Genomic DNA, 26,160 nt, shown 5'->3' with positions numbered 1-26,160 from the left:
AGTTTTATTTGTAACCATTATATTTTAATTAAGGACATTAGTTATAAGAAATGTGACTCTATTCAATGTATTCATGTAAATACAAAAAAATGAATAAAGATTATTTGATTTGATTTGATTTGAATTTTGTAAAAAAACTTGGTTTTTCTGTAATATCACAGTAAGAACATGCCAATACTAATAATTTTAATGCAACCATAATGTTAACACTACTATAGAAATCTATTTTTATAATGTCAATATAAAAATATTTATAACCAATGGGCTCGTTGTTGGAAATGTAATTTAAAACATTTACTAGACAAAGTATTGTATATACTAGTAAGAGGGTAACGTAAAATTTATAAAGTGTTGAACATGTTTAGCCATAATGTCATTTTAATAGGCCACTTGATATTCAGTAATAGTGACAAATGAAAAGACTAGCTAGACTTGTTATTAATCTTTATACTAAATAAAGTTTTAAATATCTTTTATAAGTAGAAGTATGCACCAGATATTGGACTATGAATGGAAACTTGAGCAATATCAACCAAATCTGGTGTCCCTATACCCTCCTACCCCCCATTTGACAATCGATATCCATTACATTCCTCCAACGCTAACAATGACACTAGGTTGAAATGCGCTGGTTATTACGCACCGGCATTCACTGCCCTGAATGTCGTTGATGAAAATGATTTTATCCGTTACAAATTACGAAAAGTATTATTTTCCAAATTCTACTCAATGGAATGAATCCATATCCAACTTGCTAAAATTAAGTTAGCATTAAATTCACTTTTGATGGTTAAGTTCAGATTCAAATAATCTTTTGATACACTTAAAAATTATTATTAATACCAGTTGAGATGGGGACGCTACCTATGTGTGTATTTCAGCCCAATATGAGTGAAGGATGAGTGTAGCATGGAGTAAGATGCCTTGTGTAGCATGGAGTGAGATGCATTGTGTAGCATAGAGTAAGATGCACTGTATAGCATAGAGTAAGATGCCCTGTGTAGCATAGAGTAAGATGCATTGTGTAGCATAGAGTAAGATGCCTTGTGTAGCATGGAGTAAGATGCATTGTGTAGCATGGAGTAAGATGCATTGTGTAGCATAGAGTAAGATGCATTGTGTAGCATAGAGTAAGATGCCTTGTGTAGCTTGGAGTAATATGCGTTGTGTAGCATTGAATAAGATGCCTTGTGTAGCATGGAGTAAGATGCATTGTGTAGCATGGAGTAAGATGCATTGTGTAGCATAGAGTAAGATGCATTGTGTAGCATAGAGTAAGATGCCTTGTGTAGCATGGAGTAAGATGCATTGTGCAGCATGGAGTAAGATGCCTTGTGTAGCATAGAGTAAGATGCATTGTGTAGCATGGAGTAAGATGCATTGTGTAGCATGGAGTAAGATGCCTTGTGTAGCATAGAGTAAGATGCCTTGTGTAGCATGGAGTAAGGTGCATTGTGTAGCATGGAGTAAGATGCCTTGTGTAGCATGGAGTAAGATGCATTGTGTAGCTTGGAGTAATATGCCTTGTGTAGCATTTAGTATGATGTCTTGTGTAGCATGGAGTAAGATGCATTGTGTAGCATGGAGTAAGATACCTTGTGTAGCATAGAGTAAGATGCATTGTGTAGCATAGAGTAAGATGCCTTGTGTAGCATAGAGTAAGATGCATTGTGTAGCATAGAGTAAGATGCCTTGTGTAGCATGGAGTAAGATGCATTGTGTAGCATAGAGTAAGATGCATTGTGTAGCATCGAGTAAGATGCCTTGTGTAGCATGGAGTAAGATGCATTGTGTAGCATAGAGTAAGATGCCTTGTGTAGTATGGAGAAGATGCATTGTGTAGCGTAGAGTAAGATGCCTTGTGTAGCATAGAGTAAGATGCATTGTGTAGCATAGAGTAAGATGCATTGTGTAGCATAGAGTAAGATGCATTGTGTAGCATGGAGTAAGATGCATTGTGTAGCATAGAGTAAGATGCCTTGTGTAGCATAGAGTAAGATGCCTTGTGTAGCTTGGAGTAATATGCCTTTTGTAGCATTGAGTAAGATGACTTGTGTAGCATGGAGTAAGATGCCTTGTGTAGCATGGTCATGTTACGCGCAGAGTAAGCGTACTACTAGTTTTATTTCAAATCTCAATCTTTTTTCGGACAAGCGAGATTAATATTCCCAACCAAATCCGTTAAGGGTACTTTACTGTTATACGATAAACTTCAACCGTAACTAACCATCAACTTAACTAAAATTTAACTTTAATTAACCCATTCGGTACTTTTATATTATACGATAAACTACGATAAACCCTAACTAATCTTTAGCTTAACTAAACCTTAACTTTAACAAACCCTTTCGGCATTTTCGTATTATACCGACAACACCGATAAATCGGTTTCCAAATAAGATTTTAATTAGTTTAAAAAACAAATTCTTCCTAACCTATCCTTACCTAACTTAACTTAACCTTACATTACCTAAGGTTTTTATTTTACCAATTTACGTGTGGTCGGTATAATTCCGAAAGTATCCTTTTCAGTAATAAACCTTTCATATAAACAAACGTGTTGTAAACATTTAGGCTATAATCGATTAAAATCATTGCACATGATATATTGTTAGTTTCCTTAGCAAGCTGACTTGTTTGATCTGAGGAACTGATGAACTTTGGCTGTGATATCATAAATCAGTATCTGCAGATGTTCGCTCCCACCTCACCATTACTCCGTTTGTGCATGCTTCAGGCTGTGTTACAACAGTTCTAAGATCATTAGTTTGTAGCTCCTGCCAACTCGAGGATTAGTGAATTTATTTCTGTGAGCCTGAACATTCATTAAGAATTATTCAGTGTTAAAAATAGTGTTTGGGTGAAAATTGTATATAATTATTTGTATCAAGTGTTTTGCAAATGTGTCTTTATCTTTTCATATCTGTTATTCATCCTTTGTTGACATTAAACATCAAATATTACTTTGTAACTACATCACAACAATGAGTTACAACTTCAATGAGTGCTAAAATAGTGTTTATAATTTTAATTCAACCATTAAGTTTAATACCTGATCCAGACTCTGCTTACTAAGGGTATTTTAATTCATGTGTCTCAATTCATAAGACTTAGTTAGGGATAGTTTTCAATTACATGTAATGATCACCAGACATTTGAAATACACATGACATAAGGTAAATTCCAAATAATAACTGTTTACACTTAGTGACAATGCATAACATGTTAACTACTTACGTATTATGAGTTTGGAATGAATTCTCCTACCTGAAAAAATAAAAAGATATAGCGTTAGTAAGCTATTAATGCTTAACGTACCGTCAACATTTCTAACCGATAGTTCTTGAGATAAAAGTTAATAAAATATAAATTGTATATCGAATAGAAAATATGTAATTTTCCTGAAGTAACAATATTGATGATCTATTTTACCAAAACACTTTACTATTGTTACATCGACTTATGTGTACTGCATATCTTAACAGAGAGCACTTCATGAAAAAACCTTTGAATCCGTGACAAGGAATCGGTAACGAGAGTTATAAATATATTTAAACTTTTAAATCTCTTGTACAACTTTTAATGACCATAATTCGCTGTTCCAATACCACTTCATGTTTGCTAAAAGTTCTTAAGCGATTGAATAGTATGAAAAGAACCGCCTCTCACTAAAAGTAATAAGATTCCAATTTGCCAACCTTTAGCGAAATTTGTTTACCAAACAGTTTTATTCTCAATCTTGTTTAATCAACGCATGTACCCATGGTGCAATTTGTCAAATGAGCAGTTTTAATAAAACATAGCAATAACGCAATCAACATTTGAAATTCCTCTATATGGCTTTTAATGAACTGTATATATTCCAAGGACCAAAACACCAAATACAGGGTGATTTGTACTCAGTGTGACAAAATTTTTTGATGTAAGTACAAAGTAAATGAAGTGTAATGATGCATATCAAATGTTCCAAGTCTCAAAATTAGTGTCCCAAAAATTTATTTTATGTTTTTCAAAAATAACCATGCTTTTAAACTTAATACAGCGATTTCTCAATTACCTGTATATGGATTTGAGTAGATAATGTCATTTTCGTGTTCTACGTTAAATTTTGAACAAGAATAATGGAAAATGACGGAGGATCAGTTGTAAAAACTCTATGGTAAATAGATTCAAAGATAAAAATTAAGATATTTAATAAAAATTTTAAAAACAATGGTCCATTGCATTTTTCACACCCTGTATACAAGAAAGTGTCGGAATATGTTAAAAACTGTGCCATTTTATAAGCTTTCCAACCATATGCTACACTATTGAGGTTTAGATATTTTTTTGCTTGTTTTAGTGGTTTGAATACCAGAAAACAAGGAACTCTTTTACTGCTTTTACTGTTCAAGCTGAATCAAAAATACAACTTTTGCTTAATACATGCTGGCTTTCTATGTTTTAAATGTTAAAGACACCATGCTTTGTAGTCTTCAAACCATTAAAGCGTAAATAAGCAGACATAAACCTCAATAGTGTAGCATATCGTTGGAAAGCTTATAAAATGGCGCAGTTTTTAACATATTCCGACACTTTCTTGTATACAGGGTGTGAAAAATGCAATGGACAATTGTTTTTAAAATGTTTATCAAATATCTTAATTTGTATCTTTGAATCTATTTACCATGGAGTTTTTACAACTGATCCTCCATCATTTTCCATTATTCTTGATAAAAATTTAATGTAGAACACGAAAATGACATTATCTACTCAAATCCATATACAGGTAATTGAGAAATCGCTGTATTAAGTTTAAAAACATGGTTATTTTTGAAAAACATAAAATAATTTTTTGGGAAGCTAATTTTCAGACTTGGAACATTTGATATTCATCATCACACTTTATTTACTTTGTACTTAGACCAAAAAAGTTTTGTCACACTGAGTACAAATCATCCTGTATATTAAGTTATGCAAAAAAATAAAAAGTCGACTTCCTATTATATCCCTCATCATTTCATAAAACTTTTAAATGATAAACACGTAAACAAACAACAATGGAATTAGTAGTGCTAGATACATTTTTGTACTTTAAAATGTAAAGATTGTGTGTTTCTTTTTGGACCTCGCCAACAAGTTTTGTAAACTTAGCGAGGCCAAATAAATAAATAAATATAGCCTATTTAAATTTTATTTTTTATCATTTAAGGAAGTGTTGTCCTTAAAAATTAAGTAAAAGGAAACACTGTACAATACTTTACACAAAACAAATTTGGTGGTAAAACATATCTATTAAAATATCGATGCTAGAATGTATCGCAATATTATGTTAAATATTGTTGTCGTAGTAAAATCCCATTATACTACTCTTTTATTTACATTATTTTGCATTACAAGAACTAAACAGACACGAAGCTTATTTTTCAAAATATTGCTTAAGAAATTTTTTTTGTTTTAGATTTTACACTGTACTTGCCAAAATAAAAATTTTTAAAACCAAAACACCGCATATATAAGTTGAAAATTTCCAATAACCAGCCCTAAACTAATTTCTTAATACGTCCACAAACTTTGTTCCCTTTTATCTATTGATAAACCAAGTTTAAAATGTTTTGTATAATGTACGAACGTATTAAATCACACCTTGAGAAATAGCTCAAGAACCCATTGTTGTAAGTTTCTGCAAACTTTGCCTACGCCGCAGCTTTATTCACTGAGCCTGCAATTAAAAACAGCTGGCTTAATAATGACGTAAACTTCGGTTAAATTTCCCTAATTAAATGATTCCATGAATTTACAAAGTTTTCACCTAGTTGTTAAACATTCACATACAGTGTATGGATTAAATTCGCACCAAATGTGTTTTATACAAAGATTTTTTTTTTTATTTGGGAGGGGACAAAGTTTTTTGGTAATTTGGTTTGTTATCATTGAGTACAATATAGTTGATCTGTTTTTTATCCTAGGACACTAGGCATGCTAGCCTGGAATTGTGTTTCACATTACTTCAGGGGTTACTTTCAGGGGTTGCGGCAAAATCACTTAGATCATATTAATTGGTAGAAAGAATCACAAATTAATGGTATTTTCGAGGTGAAAGAAACAACGTGGTTAATGAGTATAAACATTTGGGAATGAATTTGAATTCCAAACTATCCTGGAGGTAGGATTTAAAAAACACGTGCAGCTCTTCAAAATTAGCAATTAACAGTATTTGGAATACATTTCTAAATAACAAAAACGTACATTTAAGCAACAAATTCCCTATTTACTTTTCAATTGTTAGAGCAACTCTTTGTTATGGGTGTTAAATATCGGGTTTATGGGAAAGTGATTATAGCCTATAGATGGGACTCTTCGTTTTTTTGCAGAGGAGATGTTTAAATTGACAAAAAGTAGTCCAAGTTATGTGTTGTATCTCGAAACTGGACTAGAAAAGAGTAAATTTACACACACTCAGCATGCTCATTCTGTCACTGCCACCGAACCATCTACAAAATAAATTAGCAAAGAAAATAATCAGTGAACATATTTAGTGGAGGACAGATTGGAAGGGTCTTGGAAGTAAACATGGTCGATCTGGATGTTGTTTAGTATTACGCTTGTTGTCTGAAATACTGAGTATTGTTGAAATCACGAAAAATATATCAATCCAGTTTAATCTTTTTCCTAAAATAAATTACTAAAGTTTAACACTTTAAGAAATGTAATCCTACCAACCTACTATTAATCCGCATCCCATCTCTCGTACATCCAGCGTAATGTACCATAAATGGCATGTTTATGGCCTGGATCAATTTACTAACCGATACATTCATGTTTGTGCCTCTAGAAACTATGACTACTGCAGTGTGTCTATGCTGATATAAACTCGATGAATTTATTCAGGGGCCTTAATTTATCGTATACTAGCTGTAACCCGCGGGCTTTGCCCCGTTTAACTTCTTAATTTTCAAGATTATCTCGTTCGCATGGCTCAATCACGTCCTGGTTGAAGTTTGTTCGCTACGCTCACTCACCTTTAGGTTGGAGCTCGTTCGCTACGCTCACTCACCTTTAGGTTGGAGCTCGTTCGCTGCGCTCACTTGCCTTCAGGTTAGCTCGTTCGCTACGCTAACTCGCCTCCAGGTTGAAGTTCGTTCGCTACGCTCACTCACCTTTTGGTTGCAAATTAGCTGTTGTCATAAATGTAAAAGAAATAATAGTGCTGCACCCTGTTGGTAATCCTTGTACATAGAACAGAACCAACTTGTTTAATTGAAACAGCTGTTAAGATTCAATAATTCAATTTCTCATAAGGTTAACATGGGAAACTCCAGAGCCACTGGGGCGGAGCCCGAAAGGATTTTTGAAATAAGAATATGCCTATATGTTAATCGGGAATGTGAGCTATCATCATGCCAAATTTCAGCCCAATCCGACCAGTATTTTTTGAGTTTACCTTTCCCATACACACATACACACATACAGCAACCACCTCTTTTAGCGAATTTCCCATATAGGGAATAAGCTATTACCGTAGTACTCATGGTAAGACCTGGACGCGGGACCGATTTTTTTTTGTTTTGAGGTCCCTAGAGGCCAAAAACACCATCCGTTCAAATTCATGTGTCCGTCAGCACGATAACTCAAGCAAAAATGATCCGATTTTGATGAAATTTGGTACAAACGTGTACGTGTGAGTTCGCGATCCAGCATGATCGGACCATGGGAACGGGGGTTTACGGGGGGTTTTATGGGGTAAAAATAGGTTTTTCCCATTTTTGACCCAAAAAACTTAAAATTTTGCAATTTATTTCCAAACCATTTTGTAGAGCTTAAAAAAAACAAATAATTTAGTATATTGAAGCGTTATTATGCGCTTAACGGTTACGGAGAAAATTCCAAAAAATTGTAAATTTAAAATTCCCATGTTATTATGTATTATATTATATTATGTAAATCCAATCAGTCAAATGGAAATTCGCTTAGTCTGCAGGTTTGCTGCGGCGGGGGTATTTTATAAAAGTATAGATAGCAGTTACCAATTAAGTAAAGAATTACAAAATGTTCGCCTGATTGTGATGATTAACTATAATTTCTGCAGGAGCTTAATATTGGCATTAATATGATTACAAGGCTTCACTAATGGTAAAGGATTATCTTAACCAAGACAGAAACATAATAATTTAAATTTATTTAGTTTTAATTGACATAACGTTTGTGGCATTTAAGATTTACATGCTCTAAATCCCCCAAACTGGTAGCCCTTGTACATTTAACAAATGAAATTCGTAAGGTTGGATACTGTTAGCTTTTATTAATGTGCAAGATTATTTGTTGCCTAATACAATTATAATTTCTCTGAGTTTTATAATGATAGGAGTTGAGCAACTTAATTATACATTTTACGACCTTAGATTCAATTGATGAAGTTGTTTTTCATGAAAATACAATTAAAACTTTAACGAGAGAATTATACAATCAACCCTTAATACTTACATTCTACCAAATTGTTAGCATTGAATATGATGAGTAAAATTATTTAGTAAAACCGCAAACTAAAAAAAAATCTCATGGAGTAATACCGTTTGGTGCTTTAACCGAATCGCTGTATCAACTTTTTTGTCCTAATACACTAGGACGAGCCCGGAATTGTTTTTCACATTACTTCAAGCTAGTCCTAAGGGTTGCAGCATTATCACTCGGATTAAATCCATTGGTGATTTAGCGGGATTTGAACCCGGGACCTTAGGGGTACTAAAGTCGCTCTAACCGCTAGAACAGCTCGCTCCCGGCTAGACACCTAGGATTATACTACCTGAAAGTTTTAGTAAAAAGTCTACTTGATGTTTAACTCTAACGGTGTAAATGTGTAGTAGGAAGAGCTGTCACATGGGCAATCCATCCAGCGAATGGCCGGGAACTGAGTGATTTAACACAACAATACATCTCTACGAGTGTAACACCAGGTTCACGCTCAACTGTTTTATACTTTACTCACGGTGAAATATCAAATCGTAATGATAATACGAAATCTAAATGGTGAAAATATAACAATATATAAAACTATAAGCTGCATAGGGTTTTTGGATGTAGCTATTTCACTCTATAAAGAAAAATAATCAACGAGAGCCAAGGAGTACATTTTTATTTCTTAAAATTCGTCCGCTGATATTGCTGGAAATAATATTTCGTTTGACTAAAGTCACAAAAAATTTGTTTAGTCATCTTCGTGTAATATTGAATGTTCCAAGCGAATTAAGAATTAAGAATCAATAATTTGCATTCATCATAGGTGCATTGTACAGTATGCATAAGATGAATGTCATTAAATCTAGTAGTTGTCTAACAAGCTAATACAGGCAAGACAATATCAAATACATAACTTAGTGTAATATTCTACGTGCAAAGTCCATAAACATATATCCAAACTCAACGATCCGACATGTCGACTAACTAATGTGTAAAAGAGCGTCAGTATTTAATAAGAATCTATCGATGGGTTGACCGAGTAAAACATATTGCATCTAAATAGCAGTAATAGTAAATCGTTTGGTTATTATTTAAAGAGGTCTATGGCCTCTTTTAACATTGCATTTTCACGTCCACGTAAGATTCAGGCCTGTTCTTATAACGTATCCAGCAAAGTAAGAGGTAAGCCGGTACAGTACGACGGTGAACTGTACTGTTAAAAAGTTTGCGGAAGTGACCAGGATCCGAACCCACGACATCACTGCATAAGGCTCGAAGTCCATGACCCCGACTGAGCCACTGATTTACAAAACTTATAGTTTGCATATGTTAGCAAAGAAGAAGTAGAACATTTTGTGTGCTAATTCTTAAAGGGGAACAATCAAGAATGTTTACGAGTTTTGAATTATTTATTTTATTTAATAATGCAGTATAACGAAAAATATACTTTACCACACGAATGTAAAGTGTATTTTTCTACATTCGCATCCGATCTCCGTTGCAACAGTCATCAAACTTGACCTCAGGTCTAAGAGTCACTACGATTTTGTACTACGAAATATTAACTACGTTTTGCAAATAGGTTAAAACAACTAATTATTATTTAACTACATGTGATATCATGTTTATCTAATTATTAATTGGCCGTTATAGTTGGATTTTCAAAACACCGAATTTTTAAACGCCGTATTAATAGTTTCGTTGAGATCATTGAAGGGAATTGCAACGTGGGCGGATATTAGCTAACACTCTGAACAATGGCTTCTTGAGTGACAACAAGAAGTGTGATTTGATGCTTAAGTGAATCTATAACAACATCCTTAAATTATAGCTTCAAACAGCGTATTTAAACGATATTCTTTAGCTTCAATGAATGATAATACATTGAATGGTTGGTGGTTTCATGGTTGGTGGATTTTAATTAAATTAATTTTCTTTATTATTAAGTCTGGTGTTATCACCATGTTGACAAAACGTGTGCTTAAAGTAGGTTAAGGGGGTTCCCTACCTCGAACTGTTTTCAATTTTCTGCGACCCTGGTGAGTTTAGTTGGAACTACAAGACGACAAAATATTTCCTAGGATTGCTGTCTGCTGGTCCATTTAACATTATTGTGGTCCCTCCGCGAGACAGTAGTTTCGATAAAGGCCGATAGAGTCCGTCAGAATCATAGCACTTTTCGCCGTGCAAGGTTTTACGCGGTTTCATTTTGCACATACAAAAAATAATCTTTTCTTGAAACTAAAAGTGACTTGATATTTTTAGTTAAATTTCGCACTAATATTGCTTTATTAAAAATCGATAATTTCATAAAAAGATATTATTATTTAACTGTAAAGTTCACTAACTTTGACAAGTCGTTGCCCTTGATTGCGTAAGCATAGACATTTTTTAAAAAGCAAACTTAGTAGAACCACTCTTTATGTACAAAATGGTGTTTGGTTCACAATTTAAATGTTAAAACTAGAATCGCTATATGGTACCGCGCGAAGCGGTTTTCTGACGTTTTTCGGCGGGGGTAGGGAACCCTCTTAACATTCTTTTTTACTCTATAAGTTAACTCAGTTAACTCTATAAGTTTCTGAACTTAACTATTGGTTTCATGAAACGCACTGATATAAGCCTTCTCAGCCACTCGTTTTATAAGGTTACTTTTCAGGGAGTTATGTTGGGTAGGAAAGCAGCAACTATTGCTGTTGGAACTATAGTAAATACGATTATACTTATTTAGGTAAAATTATACGGGTAAAATAATTTGGGATGGCAACTACTTAAATGCAAAAAATAATCGGCGGATGCAGCAAAACTATTCGTACACCATTAAATGTCGAAAGAGTGTAAGTCGCATTAGCTCAATAATGCTGTTGACAGCTTTACGTTGTCCCTTTTTATGGGGGGGGGGGGGGGTTATTCCGATAAGCCACTTCAAGTTCAAGGGTTTTTAAATTCACCACACAGATTTGCTTGGACCGAAGATAAGAATTGTTCAAAAACTAAAGTGATTCCTAAAGAAATTCTGGAAGGAGTATTTTATGGAATTTTCAAGTTCCACAAAGGAACGTCAAGTGGGACAAGGATGTCACTTGGATGATTCTGTTTTCAAGAAATGGTAAAAAATTACTTTGTTAAGTTGTGTATAATAATTCAATGACCAGTCATCATAAATGTCTCATTAAACACTTTTCATTATCAATACTTTAGTGATTGACATATTTTAAACAATTGTTGACGTTTTAATTTAAAACGAATAAAATATTTATTTTTTAAATTTTAAGGGGATAAACTATAAGGATTTATCAGCTACTAGAACGAAATGAGAAAAAAAATTAAACTTATATTAAAAACTTCAAGAAAAGTAAAATTTTGCTTTTTAAAATTTGATAATGCTCGGTACTCCTTTTTTAACCGACTTCCCCACTACCAACAAAAGGAGGAGGTTCTCAATTTGTTTGTGGCGATGTTTTTTTTTCTATGTATGTTCACCAATTTCTCTGTGATTCTTTTACCGATCAGTGTGGTTCCACCACCAAAATAACCAGGAGAGTTTCTATTTGGTACCTTATATATTATGTTTAAGTATAATATTTGTTTCGGTGAAAAATTCTGAAAACCTTAAATATTCAACATTTGTTTTGTTTACATTTGTGCAGATTGTTTACATTTGTGCAGATTAGGCAATAAATAATAATAATAACATTCCTACAGCTGTTAGTTGAAACCATTTAAATGAAGCTACAGACAATTCTTCATGAAACAGTTGCTTCATATTGATCAATAAACTATTTCTTGCCATGGAGCCTAAATGAATTACATTGAGAAAAATGCATTTTGTTTTGGTTACTATAAAAAAATATATTTTAACGTTTGACCTGATTTGTGTATACAGTAAATCTGTTTTTAGTATTGAATATTCTGACTTACAAAAACATATATGTTTCAGTGAATAGCTGTATGATATTGACAAATAAAGGTGAAATATTGTGAAAACCAAAGCATTCGTAAAACAGGTCTATAAATTAAATTCAATTATTCCTTACACGACCTAAGAAGTGTGACAGTGCATAGTCGTCAATTGTCTTAAAAGTGTTAAATATTTTAATTACTAAACATGCTTTTGCAGATGTGGAATGTTTATTGATAATCTCTACCCAGTTACTATATCATATCAATACTATTATGCCTGCTTCGGAAAGTCCTAGAGGAAGATGATTTCGACTAGGCTATAAATCTTGATCAAACAAAACCACCTACATGGCTTGCACCACTTTTAGCTGAACCAATCTTTCATATACATATTTCATTTACAGATGTGGAATGTTTATTAATATTCTCTACCCAGTTACTATAACATATCAATACTATATGCCTGCTTCGGAAAGTCCTAGAGGAAGATGATTTGCAATTTCGACTAGGCTATATCTTGAGCAAACAAAACCCCCTACATGACTTACACCACTTTTAGCTGAACAAATCTTTCATATAATATTTTCCAAAGGTACTATACGTGTTAACGACCAATTTTCCACTTTTGAGGGATTTTTTAGTGCTGGTGGCTGAGGAATAACTTTCATATTATTCCGAAAGGCTTGAGACGTTACTGTATTTCTTTTTATAATGTAGAAGTACACCGATTGCAGGAAACGATGATGTCTGACATTTCAATGTATCTAGAAAAGACAATTAGTTTTTCATTAGGCCTAATGTAATGGACAACTCTTTCTTTCTTAAGGAATATCTAAAAAAAATTATTTTCATACCCATTGATTATGTAACCTGAACAGGTGACTCAATCAGTTTTAAAATAATGATTGTTCTGTGGAACTTTTGATTGTTTCACACAGGTTTGCTTATCAAAAAACCTCAAGTAATTAATACATAAAAAATTATACAATCACTAAAAATCGTGAAATAATTTATTTTTGTAAAAAAATACAACCGACTTCAAACGCTCTAAAAAGAATGAAATAATTTCAATAAAGTAAACTTTTGTATCAGGCAAGCTCACGTATTTCAAGTCGGCGCGGCTCAAACTACAAATATGATTGAAATTAACAATATTGTGTGTGTATTTTGAAAATCAATAAATTGTAGCTGGATAACATAAATATATAAAAAACATATTGAACTGTTTTGTTTATATATTAAAGGAAATATTTTCTTGTATTTTATGTTTACTTCAGAATAAATGCATTATGAAAATAACACAGACAAATGTTCTATATGAATAGGAAAATAATTTAGTTTGATATTATGATAGGGAAAAGAAGCTAGTTTAGTATTAAAATGTTACTTTTCCAAGTTAGAAACATTTAAATGCGTTATAATCTTTTTAAAGATACTCGTTAATACCACTATAATGCCGATCTCTGATTACGGTAATAAAATAACACTTAACGCATAACTATGAAAAAGACATGCAGATTAACACCATTAGTTATAGATAGTCACCTGCAATATGGACACCCTCTTTCAGTTTTGTATCAAAAATCATCATAGAGCCGCGCCGACTTAAAATCGTGAGCTTGCCTAATACAAAAGTTTACTTTATTGAAATTATTTCATTCTTTTTAGAGCGTTTGAAGTCGGTTGTATTTTTTTACAAAAATAAATTATTAGAACTTTGTAAAATTGTTCAATATTAAATACTATGTATACAATACGTGTAAATGGAAATGCTACATTTTTACACAACTCCTAACTCAAACAATCAATGTGTTATAGTAAAGTTTGTTTGTATTATCGATCCCTTTCTTTGACAAAAACTTGATCAAATGCATAACTACTGTATATTCTTATACGTAAACATTTGGCGTAACACCAGCTCTTCTTAGAGTTTACATATAAAATGGCTTTTAAAAATAAAATGAAATGATCAAGTTACAACATATGACAACAGTATATTTTTTTCAGATTTAAAGCATATTCTGAGAAAATAACCAATTACTGGATGTTGTAAGCCAGGAAAAACACCGGATGTTGACGACGAAATGGGTCCACAAAATATGGAACAGACAATTATTTCCGCTCTAGATGGTAATTCTGAATGTTGTAGGCTATAGTTAAATATTATATTCATCGTTTTGAATATGTTGTAGTAATGTAGGAAAAAACATAAACACGAAAGATTATACTACAAAATTACTTACACAAAGATCGTTAGGGCCTCGAAATTATCCTATACTAATTGCATTAAATTATTTATTAAGTTTAATCATTATAATCTCAGACGTTATTACCCTAACCTAAGATGTAATTAAATTGTAACTGAATGACATTGTATGCATTTGTTTAGTGATATATAATCTTTTGGATGTATTTTGTCCTAAATTCACCATCATTCCACCGATGTAATTGAATTCAAGGATCCCTTATTGAGGAAACATCTTATTGTGTTAAGCATATCTTAAAACTAGCTAAGTGAATTTTAAAGTAAGGTTATAAAAAAAAACTATTAAATTAAACACCGTTATATTCAATCGCTGTTGTTTTTTTTTAAATTATGACAACGTTAGAACTTATAAATAAAAATTGTAGCATTAACATTAAAAACTATTTTAATATATGTAGTAATATTTTTTTAAATAATATTAATTACTCAAGTCACCATTGTTTACATGTGTTAAACCTCTTTAATTTGGTCATTTTTAAGACGAATTGCAAAAAACTTCCGTCGCCTCAAATCGTAATCTAATAACGAAACACTCTCCATAAAATCATTAATCACAAAAGAACCCAGTTTCTTAGTATCCATGAACATAAAAAAAAAACAATGAACTTTAACCATACTACCCGCTACCAAAGGGGCCCATAGACAGTAAATATTACTCATTACTGTACAATATTATTGAATGTGTATGGGTTACATTGGAGGGGAAAATCAGATTGTGCAATATATTAAGTGAATACCTGCAAAAAGTTTTGAAATATATTGCGCAATCTTCAATATGTTGAATCGTGTATGGGTAGTATTGCACAATATATTTTCATTCTGCCAGTGCATCTTCTCAAGGTTTGCACTATATTATTGAACGGTGTATGGTCGCTTTTCAATAAGATGGCGCAATATATCGCACAATAAATATTGACCGTGTATGGGGAGAGTTTGAGGACTAACACGTTTTACACAATAGTATTTACACACAATGTTAAGCTTGAGTTTGAGAGAGGCTGGAAGCTAAATGCGGTTTCTTGTGGTTAGAATAAAGATAACGAACTGAACCACAGCAACGCCAGCTCCATGGTCGATATTTCAATGCCAGAGGCTGTGAGAGAAGCTACCAGTCATACAGCTGCAATATAAACCTAAAGTTTACTTTCTATACTTGTAATACTTTTCCAAATATAAACCCAAATACTAATTGGTGTATTTTCAACACCTTTTAGCGAATTTTCCATTTAGCGAATAAGCTATTATCGTACGTCTCATGGTAAGACCTGGACCCGGACCGATTTACCTTTTTGTTTTGAGGTCCCCAGAGGCCAAAACACCATCCGTTCAAATTCAAATATCTATATTTATATATCTATCCGTTAGAACGATAGCTCTAGCGAAAAGGATAAGATTTTGATTAAATTAGTTATGAACGTGTTTAAACCTTCATTTGTTCGGAAGCATTCGCGAACCGGCATGATCGGACTATGGGAACATGGGTTTATGGGGGGGGGGGGGGGTTATGGGGGTAAAAATGGGTTTTTTTTTCAAATTTTCACCCTGATAACATAAAACTTTGCAATTTATTTGCAAACCATTTTGTAAAGCTCAAGAAAACGAATAATTTAGTATGTCGAAGCATTGTTGTATGCCTAATGGTTACGAAAAAAGTGTAAATTTAACACGTTGGGTGCTGATGACGGGAATTCCCGCAATTGCTTAACATTGAAATAAATGCAACTTTTATGTTTAAACATGTCGACAGCACAAATAGTGTTAAAATTACAATGTTATTCTTATGGAGAATAAATTAACTGTTGTAGCTTGCTTGTCTATGGACATAATTTAACGAAATTTTGATTTTTTTTCTACTTCATACTAAGCCATCAATGTTTCAATAAACCCTCCCCCCTTTTTCTTCCCTGTAGCAGCAAACCTAAGTACTCATAAAAATTAATTATATTTAAATAGGAAATAAATCTGACAATTTTAAGGGAATAATTTAGTTTAGTGTTATTCCAGCCAGGTAGATGGAAATATGCTTAGTCTGCAGGTTTGCTACGGTGGGGGTATTTAACTATAGGACAACTAAAAACTACTTACTGGTAACCTTTTATTTTTACGGTTACAATGGAGTGATCAAATAAGGATAAAATGCTCCTCACTTAAACCCATAATTTGTTCTTGTTAGAGGCACCTTCAGCTTGAGGTGACATTTGAACCACCGACCATGGAATAATCACATGCTGAAAACTATTATCAGTGAAATTAGATAAAATATGATATGATTTTGTAAACTGAGCTCCCGGTAATTGTTACAGTTATGAGCTGCGGCATTTCAACGAATGAATTTTTAATTACAATAATAATTTTGTTCACTGCGTTCCTAGATAAACCAAAATGATACTTTCCATGTTTGTTACACACAGAAGTGACCCAAAACATAAAAGTAGACAATATGATTTTGTGGTGGTTCAACTTATAAAATTATTGTACATACTGTAATCACGATCTTTGGACAGTTTAGAGGCAGACATCGAAGGCAACAATGTTTGATTCTGATGCGAAATGAGATGCAGAAGACAATGTAGAATGATTGAAGTCTGTCTGTTTCTCGGCTCGTCAAATCTGCATTGCTAAAAGGAACGCCCTATACAGTCTGCCACTGTTTGATACGGAGACCTCTAAACATTCTGCTTGTATGGTGAGGCCAATGGGAAAGAACTTAAGTAGTATGTATAAAATGCAGTTTTCTGCTTGCAATATTGAGTGGAGCATATTAATCCAATACTTTTCCACAGGCAATGCTACATCTGTTTCTCGTAAATGAGATATTTACTTGCAGTATCCAAAGTCAATGGTACGTCTAGTTCACGTAAATGTTATGTCTACTTGCAGTATCCAAACTCAATGCTACATTTAATTCACATAAATAGAATGTCTACTTGCAATATCCAAATTCAATGGTGCGTCTGGTTCACATGAATGCAATGGTTATTTCGCAGTATCTAAAGACAAGGGTGCATTTGCTGATTCCGGTGACCTTAATTAGTTATTAATTTTTGTAGGCTAAAATATGCTCAACGATATTGATCCGATTGTTCTTTCCTTTTGTTCTGTATTTTTATAGTGCTAAATTAGATGATTCGTTGACTAACATGATTCGTTGACTTTTATTCGCCTTTATATTGATATCTTGCAAATACTGTCATGGCAATCAATAAACCCATAAGACCCATGTTAAATTTATAAAACACTAGCTGTACCCGCGGGCTTTGCCCCGTTTAACTTCATAAGTATTCGCATGGCTCATTCACGTCCTGGTTGAAGTTCGTTCGCTACGCTCACACACCTTTAGGTTAGAGCTCGTTCGCTGCGCTCACTTGCCTTCAGGTTAGCTCGTTTGCTACGCTAACTCGCTTCCAAGTTGAAGTTCGTTCGCTACGCTCACTCACCTTTTGGTTGGAAATTAGCTGTTGTCATAAATAAAAAAAAATAATAGTGCTGCACTCTATTGGTAATCCTTGTAACTTTGATGCTATTGGGCATTATAGAACAGAACCAACTTGTTTAATTGAAACAGCTGTTAAGATTCATTAATTCCTTTAAATATGAAAAATCATAAGGTTAACATGGGGAACTACAGAGCCACTGGGGCGGAGCCCGAAAGGATTTTTGAGATAAGAATATGCTTTAATGTTAATCGGGAATGTGAGCTATCATCATGCCAAATTTCAGCCCAATCCGTCCAGTAGTTTATGCGTGATTGAGCAACAAACATACACACAAACACACACACAAACACACGCACAAACTCACAAACTTTCAGATTTATAATATTAGTAAGATTTAATTCACTAAAGTAAACGCCATTTAATCCGATTTGTACCATTTCAGATCTTTGCCTTCCCATAGTTGGTTACTGAATGTGCTAAATTTTATGTGGACCGCTTCAGCGGCTCATGAGGAATATTTGTAAAACAAAAGCAGAAGTGTAGTATAACAGCTTCGCTCACTCATCATTTCACAGTTGCTATTGCAAAGTTTTGTCGTTTATAGTATGTGTTGATCATAATGAATTGTAAATAATGCTAATCTAATTCAACAGTGTAAACAACTCACATAACAACATAAATGACGTTATCTGTCTATGATATCCGAGCTGTCCGCTTTGTTTAATCTCTTGTACAATAGAGTTTATGACGTGGAAGATTACATTTTGGGTACATTGTTGTTCATCCAATTTTTAAAACTGTTTCTTTAAACTCAAAATAGAAATATTACGCAATAAATACAATAAAATAAATAAAACGAAACTACTATTTGGAATATTACGTCATCAAAGGTTAGGGAATATTGTACACAACATTCGTCCAATGAATCAAAGTTGAAGTTAATAATTGTAATTAACCTAAACACACCTTCATATCGTTTTTAAAGGAGAAAGATTTCCTAATTCAGCACAGAACACGTTACATTCAACATTCTCGCTTTATTCTTAGGTAGGCCACCGGTTCACGGTAGTATTATCACGATGTAATTTCCCCCAGGTGATTTGCGGGTTTTGAACCCAGACTTCGGGGAGGTCTCTGCCCTAATCTTAGTTTTTTATTTATTTATTATCATGACGTTTACTGGTTTTAGCATATTCTACTTTCGAGAGGTTTTAAAAAATCACTTAACCTAGAACTTTAAGGTTCTTGATTGCAAACGATAAACAATGGTCACTTAAAGTGAAGCAAAACGTATATTTATTAAATTTAAATAGTTATAACTTAAAAAAAAAAACACACACACACACACACACACACACACACACACACACACACACACACACACACACACACACACACACTCATTTAAAAATTATTTGGATACCGCATAAGCATTTACAGACGTAATTTACATTGACTGTCTACTGAAAGTATAAAATACACCCGCCGCAGCAAACCTGCCGACTAAGCGAATTTCCATTTGTCTTAATTGATTTTCAATTAAATATATTTTAATAACATTAGGTTTAACCAGTACCTAGGTTTGCTGCTACAAGGAAACTAATAAAGTGTGTTTTTTTGTAAAATATTGATAGCTTAGTACAAAATAAAAAAATTGATCAAAATACAAAATATATCCATAAACAAGCAAACTACAACATTTGACAATATTCTCCATAAGAATAACATGGGAATTTTAAATTTACAATTTTTTTTATTTTCTCCGTTACTATTAACCGAACAAAAATACTTTTATATACTAAATTAATTGTTTTTTAAGCTCTTTAAAAAGGTCTAAAGAGAAATTGGGAAATTTTGTGTTTTGAGGGTCAAAAGTGAGAAAAACCAATTTTTACCCCATAAAACCCCCCGTAAAGCCCCGTTCCCATGGTCCGATCATGCTGGTTCGCGAACTCATTCAAGTTTATCCCGCTTTACACCTTTAAACCAAATTTCATCAAAATCGGACAAAAATTACTCAAGTTATCGCGTTCACGGACGTATATATAAGTCGATATATATATATATATATATATATATATATATATATATATATATATTTATATATATAAATTTGAACGAATGGTGTTTTTGGCCTCTGGGAACATCAAAATGAAAAAGTAAATCGGTCCCGGGTCTAGGTCTTACCGTGCCACCTACGGTAATAGCTACTTCCCTATAGGGAAATTCGCTAACATATATAAATTGGTTATTCAAACTAATCCTAGAACTAATTATCAAGTACTTTTTATAACCACAGTTGAAAATACTATTTTCCCTCGAATTTCAATGAATGTAATCTTTTTAGAAAACAAAACTCTACTTTACTGAAACAAAGTAATCCTCAAACTATTAAACCAACAAATAGATTATCCCAAGAAAGGTCTAAAATGGGCTAGTGGGTTGTTTTAGGCCTATCAAAACTGATGCTTTCAAACAACTGGTCTTAGTTAGTTAGTTGTGTGATCATAATAAGTAGACTAAACAAACAAAAGGGAAATCGTAACTCATACCACTAACGTAACAAATTCCATCGTAATACAAATTAGTTAATGACTTAAGAGGGTTCCACCCAGTTGTTGCAACATGGTCCTACAAAAAAAAACCTCCTGGCATTATTAGTGTGTTTATCGAGTTGAAATAAACTGTAAAATATTCACAAAGATCAAAACTATGCTCGCTGAACTGAAGCTTCGTAATTATTTCTTTAATTACAAAATCATTTTTTAAATACGTAAGTTAAACTTTTTAACATGCGATTTTAACTTCTAAATAATAGTTAAAAATTAATTCTGCTCCACCCACTGCAAACTCTGATATGTTAAGAGTACAAAAATCACACAATCGTTGGACAAATTAGTTTTAGTTGTTGAGAGCTTGTACCGTAGATGCATGTTTAGCTGCCATTTTGAATTTAAAGGGGAGGAACCCTCTTAATATTTAGTGGAACAACAGAATACTTCGCACTAATGTATAATAAGAAAGATGTATTCTTGTCTATTTATTATTGTTAACTGATATGAATATTTGACCGATGCTTTTAATAAATACCCAGACTTGATAAGCCAGCGTATCACCATTAGTTCAGTTACCAGAGGTGAAATGAATTGTGCAATCCTATACTGATGGCCTCATGGAGTTTATGGCATGCCGTTTATTTCATGGCTATCATAGCTCGGACCCTATTGCATGGACCTAACTGCTATTCGTTGCAGAGACAAACAATTAATGCAGTGGGGATTAGATTATTTAAACATACAGTATCACCTGCAATAGTTAAAACACTTAACGTCCATAGTTGAGTAATTAAAAAATACAAGGTGAAGCTAGGCTAGCTTACGGAGTGAAATGCGGGACTTTTGTGTAGGACCAAGTTTAAATCCTTTATATCACCTATAGAATTCTGCTATATAATAATTACAATCAATACGAAACTGTCCAGATCACGACCAGTGGTTCGTCAAACTAAATGATATTTTTAATGAATATAATCTAACAAGTTTCAAGTAACCTTTTGGGGAGATCGAGGTGTAAAATATCCAATACAAATCGTAATTTCGCTTCATACTTTTTTGCATAAACAAACTTATGATTATTAAATTCCACGCCCCTATACATATTTTATGGAGACAGTATTGTTATCGTAGAATGTTTCGAGTTTTAGTTTTGGGTGAAAATATCCATTTTGGGCCCCCTGAACCCAAAAAGCGGTGGACGAATTGATGTCTGTTTGTGTGGGTATGTGCAGAACTACAGACTAAACCTCTGTAGATATATTAATATGATATTTTGTGTGTAGTTACCAAGCCATGGCATCTCTAGATGTAAACAAATTTACTCTGTATTTTAATTGTGTTTTTAGCGAATTTCCCTATAGGGAAGTAGCTATTACCTTTAGTAATTTATTTCCGATTTTGATGAAATTTGGTTTAAAGGTGTAAAGCGGGATAAACTTGAATGAGTTCGCGAACCAGCATGATCGGACCATGGGAACGGGGCTTTACGGGGGTTTTTATGGGGTATGAATTGGGTTTTCTCACTTTTGACCCTCAAAACACAAAATTTCCCAATTTCTCTTTAGACCTTTTTAAAGAGCTTAAAAAAACAAATAATTTAGTATATAAAAGTATTTTTGTTCGGTTATTAGTAACGGAGAAAATTTAAAAAAATGTAAATTTAAAATTTCCTTGTTATTCTTATGGAGAATATTGTCAAATGTTGTAGTTTGCGTGTATATGGATATAATTTTATCAAACTTGGCAAATTTATTTATTTTGTACTAAGCTATCAATATTTTACTAAAAAACACACTTTATTAGTTTCCTTGTAGCAGCATACCTAGGTACTCGTTAAACCTAATGATAATAAAATATATTTAATTGAAAATCAATTCAGACAAATGGAAATTCGCTTAGTCGGCAGGTTTGCTGCGGTGGGGGTATTTCACACAACATAACCCCCACAACATAACGTAAATATTGGATTTTCTCAAAATGAATTAAACGATATTGATAACAATCTATTACGTTACAGTCCTTAACTTTTAAAAACGGTACAACCCCGATAAACCTATAAACATAATAGCTACTCCCACTGCTCACCTATATTATAAGGGTTGTTGACAAACTGATTGGAGAAAGTATGTGTTGGTTTGCTGATACCGTTTTAAAAGCCATAAATTCTCTCTTAAAGCGTCGCTACCCACCTCAAACCCTGATATGCCTCTCTCTAAAACCCGGCAAGGAAATATTTTGTCCACCCCTTCATTTGAAATAAACCTTTGAAATATACCTCACGATATTTTTTTAAAAGGATTTTTAAACATTCAAAACACTTAGTTTTCAATATTTAAAACTAGAGAAACGAAATAAAGTTTTTTTTAGAAATTTGAGTGATAAAAAAACCTTATAAAAATAATCTTAAACAGTATTAACTAGGCTCGGGGTTTCTTTCCTACATTATTAAACACACGATATACACTAGTATGATAAAAATAGAGTTAACGTTTTGATATGACGTAAACCCATTAAACTTCACCAACCCAAACTAATAATGTAACACAACATACTTCACTGTTCACTAGCACAACTTGCCTTGTTTGCAAAACAAACAAGACGTAACTCATGAGTTTAAAAACATTATCGATTTATAAAGTTATTAAGTTGGGTTTTGTGTGGCAAGCGTAGAGTGGACTTAAGTGTTGAATATGCAGACAACCTACATGCTAAGCTATAAAGTAGAGTTTGCTTATAAAGAAAAATGTGTTTATTCTGTATCTGTGTCAGAACGTTTTTAATTTAAGTCCGCAATGTTGCTGACGTATTTAGCGTAAACATAACCAAACTAAAATAATGCCATTTTCTTACAGTATATATATGCAAGTAGACGCAACAGGTAAAAATATTTAATATGCTATTTTAGGACTTTTTTAAGACTTTTGTTTACTTATTTCGTTTTACTTAATCTAATCTAAGTTAACCTAGCCAATATACAATATATTTTAACATTTTATAGTAAATAGTTTTATTTAGCAAATATATTTTATTTTATACTTGACACTCTTGTGGACAATCTATACTTTGCATAAATGTTATTTTACCATAAAATTTAATAAATTAATTTATTTCCCGTATAAAAAAAAACAAAAAACACAGTGTATCATAATAACTGTTGAGACATTCAAACTGGTCACTTTTAGCGAATTTCCCATATAGGGAATAAGCTATTACCGTAGTACTCATGGTAAGACCTGGACCCGGGACTGATTTTTTTTTCGTTTTGAGGTCCCTAGAGGCCAAAAATAGCATCCGTTCAAATTCATATATATATATTTATATATATATTTATATATATATATATGTGTGTGTGTCCGTTAGCGCGATAACTCGAGAAAAATAGAAGATTCAGTCAGGCAAATGGAAATTCGCTTAGTCTGCAGGTTTGCTGCGGCGGGGGTATTTTCAAATAGTGTGACCAGTTACAAAGTAAAACACATTTTAGAAGAAACAATTGTAAAGTTTCTGTTCATCCAGGGCATAGTTTGGATCTTGGTAAATATTTTACAGTTCATTTAAACTCGATAAACACTTTAATAATGTTATGAGGTTCTTTTATGAAGGACAATGTTTACGTGGTAATCAGCTGGCGGATGGAACCCTCTTAACCAAATAAAACTCAACCAATGTAGATTATTAATCGATATTAGTTTGCAAGGAATTCAATGTCAGTGTGCTGCATGCAGCTTTTGTCACTAGCTTTCAGGTACATTTATATATAATTTTAAACACATTGTATATAATTAATTAAGTTGCACAGTTTCTACTTCGAAAAATAAGTTTGAACATTTACAAGCTAAACTTTCATATTGTCATCAGCCACGAGCTCAGGCAAAACTTTCTTTGTTGGTGCAAAGTCGAAGTCAAACACCAAGTTAGGTGTTCATGAGTTTTGTTCTAACCACGGGGATTCATTAACTTTGAAGTGAGACAGGTCTGCAATAAAGTCCTTGATTCCAAACGATATTACATAATCCATAAAACACGGTAAAAAATATTTTTGTCTGAATAAAATGTTTTTCCGCTACGAGTTTTGAGGCTAAGAATTTGTGTAAATCTTAACAAAAGTTATTAAATATAGTTTTAAAAAAGTACAATACTATTAAAATATTATTAAACTAATAGATGAGTGAACGAAGTGAACGAATCTATGTATCGTGTATAGCGGAGTCGGAGAAAAGTTGTCCGCTTGTCTGTGAGTCCGTGAGTCCGTGAGTGTGTTCGCGTAAAATCTCAAGAACCGTTGCACTTATAGCGTTCAAATTTTGCACACATAATTATGACACCAGTGGGAATACCCCATTAAAATTCTAGACGATTCCGCTCAGTAGTAATTATAAAACCCTAAAAAAACATTTTTAAATTCGTCCCATAAGAATAACATTAGAAGCTACCTTCTTCTTCTTTTTATTTGTTTACGTTTTGCGACCAACAATTTTGTCGTCTACTTAAGACAGAGAGAACGACTAACTAAGCTCTTTCATGGAGTAAAGAGTTTGACGTTTATGAATATATATGACATCATAATTTCACAACTTTCAGAATAATAAATTGAACTTTACTAAATTAGTCGGCAGTTATACAGTTTTATGTTCAGGTCAATTCACATTTGCACTACAAATGTATATATTTAGTACTAAGCAGCTATTTACTTAATTCAATTTAATGTTGGCATTTACTATTAAATAGTCAAAGCTGTTAGTCCATTTTTATACTAAAATGCTATGCGAAGGGGGGAAACGGGTCCACGACGTAGGAAGTGGTGAAGGAAGTAGTCGAGGTGAATAGTCTGGAGTGTGGGAACCCTTTGTGACAGTTATATTAATGTACCTACAAAACTAAAATACTATGGGAAGGGAGGGAAACAGGTCCACGACGAAGGAAGTGATAAAGAAAGTAGTCAAGGCGAGGGTCCGGAGTATGGGAAGCCTTTGTGACAGTTAAAATAATGTATCTGGAATTCTCAAAATGCCATAGGAAAGGGTGGAAACAGGTCCACGAAGAAGTGGTGAATGAAGTAGTCGAGGTGAACAGTCTGGAGTGTGGGAACCCTTTGTGACAGTTATATTAAAGTACCTACAATACTAAAATACTATGGGAAGGGAGGGGAACAGGTCCAAGACGAAGGAAGTTATAAAGGAAGTCGTCAAGGCGAGGGTCCGGAGTATGGGAAGCCTTTGTGACAGTTAAAATAATTTATCTGGAATTCTCAAAATGCCATAGGAAGGGATGGAAACAGGTCCACGACGATGGAAGTGGTAAAGGAAGTAGTCAAGGCGAGCAGCCCGGAGTGTGGGAACCCTTTGTTACAGTTAGAATAATGTATCTGCAATTCTGAAATGCTACGAGAAGGGAGGAAAACAGGTCTACGACGAAGGAAGTGGTGAATGAAATGAAGTGTTAAAGGTGAGCAGATTGGAGTGTGGGAACCGTTATTGGCAGTTAGATTAATATATTTGAAATACTAAAATGCGATGGAAAGGGAGGGAAACAGGTCCACGACGTAGGAAGTGGTGAAGGAAGT

The 26,160-nt window shown here is 33.2% G+C and overlaps 1 protein-coding gene across 1 annotated transcript in view; it reads right to left on the bottom strand.

Moving 5' to 3' along the window:
- The window catches only part of LOC128989329 (uncharacterized), a 510,234-nt gene that overhangs the window by 165,891 nt on the left and 318,183 nt on the right, over positions 1-26,160 (bottom strand). The gene's annotated exons all lie outside the window — the stretch shown is intronic.

Source organism: Macrosteles quadrilineatus, unplaced genomic scaffold, assembly GCF_028750875.1.
Source record: "Macrosteles quadrilineatus isolate MER2022 unplaced genomic scaffold, UCM_ALF_1.0 Scaffold_3__2_contigs__length_128488019, whole genome shotgun sequence".
Classification (NCBI taxonomy): Eukaryota; Metazoa; Arthropoda; class Insecta; order Hemiptera; family Cicadellidae; genus Macrosteles; species Macrosteles quadrilineatus.
The sequence above is the reverse complement of the archived record's forward strand: the minus strand, read 5'-3'. Positions and strand labels throughout refer to the sequence as shown.